Source organism: Etheostoma cragini, chromosome 16 (genome assembly GCF_013103735.1).
Source record: "Etheostoma cragini isolate CJK2018 chromosome 16, CSU_Ecrag_1.0, whole genome shotgun sequence".
Classification (NCBI taxonomy): domain Eukaryota; kingdom Metazoa; phylum Chordata; class Actinopteri; order Perciformes; family Percidae; genus Etheostoma; species Etheostoma cragini.
Window position 1 is genome coordinate 1360788 of NC_048422.1, and position 1672 is coordinate 1362459.

Below are 1672 nucleotides of genomic sequence, written 5' to 3' on the forward strand. Positions count from 1 at the left end.
TGTGTGTGTGTGTGTGTGTGTGTGTGTGTGTGTGTGTGTGTGTGTGTGTGTGTGTGTGTGTGTGTGTGTGTGTGACCCTGGGTAGAAGTGACCTGCAGCAGCAGGCGTATGGTAATAAAGGAGAGTGATATTAGCATTAGTTAAAAACTATATTAGCATGGCTATCAGACAGAGCGAGTCAACAGACATTAACCATTCAAAGATAGATAGATAGATAATATCTGATATGATAGATAAATCACTCACAGAAATGCAACGCAAATGATCTTCAAAAACTTGCCTTGTTCTAACAAAAATGTCGGAAATGGAATATTTCAGTAGTGACACTAACAACAAATAGATATATAAAAATAAATTGTTTCTTAAAAAATAATTTGAGCTGTGGAGGGGCTGCTGATGCTAACAGGCAACCTGCTCAACCAAAACACCAACAAACTAAGAGCACACACGCACGCACACGCACACACACACACACACACACACACACACCCACCCACGGCAGTCCGTCAGTACCATCTGCTCCAGCTCTACTGCACACAGAAAAGGTTTTGTGGGAGGAGGAGGAGGCGGAGGAGGAGGCTTTTATGTTGAAAGGACACTTGAGAAGCAGCATGTGGCTGCAGCAGCAGAGCTCTTTACGACCGGGGTCGACACCGAGGCCAGCCGAGGTTGCTCAGGGTGAGCCAGTTCAGACAGACAATTCAAGCATTTTTACTTTTCTGTTTCTGTTGTGAGCTCAGCTAACCACGGTCTGGATCCCCCTCTGTAGACCACTTCACTTACAAACATGACATTGGTATTGGTTTTCTCATCTCGCCTTAAAAGCACATATTTATAGATGGGCTTAAGGGATAAATTTGGTATTTTCCAACCTGGAAAGTCATGCATTGGTGACAAAGTGACTACAAAAATTGAAATTGGTCCAGTATTAAGCGGGAAGACTGTAACCAGCAGATGCAAACCGAGCTACAATGTGACAGGGCTGACTCGCTCAGATTATCATTCAGAATGTGTGACATTATGTAAGGATCACTACAGAGATAGACCTTTTAGTTAAAGAGTAAAATGCTTTTTGTTTAACTTGACATCGCCACTGTCAAACTCACCAGACTCCATTTAAATGAACACTACTTTTAGCGTATAAAGAGACAGCCTATTTTCAGGTGTAAAGGAGTGAATTAAAGGTGCATTCAAACGTTGAAAGTATTGCCAACAAAATGAGGCTAGCTCGCCCCTCTCTCCTCTTCATCCCGTCCCATCCACCTCCCTTCCACGCACTAACCCCCCAAACCCTAACCCCAAATCCTTCTTGTCGGTTATTGGCTGGAAAGCTGGAACACCGTTTGTGTATGCTTCGTGGTGCAGGTGGGCCCAGTTTGGTTTTGTGGCTCTTTGTAGACCCTGGGCTGTCTACAGAGATCGTGTTTTTTTACAGTGTGTTCAGCGGACAGGCAGATAGCAGATAGTGAGGAGATGTTTTTACAGTGTGTTCAGGGGACAGGCAGCTAGCAGATAGTGAGGAGATGTTTTTTACAGTGTGTTACAGGGGACAGGCAGCTAGCAGATAGTAAAATATGTTTTTTACATTGTGTTCAGGGGACAGGCAGCTAGCAGATAGTGAGGAGATGTTTTTTACAGTGTGTTTAGGGGACAGGCAGCTAGCAGATAGTGA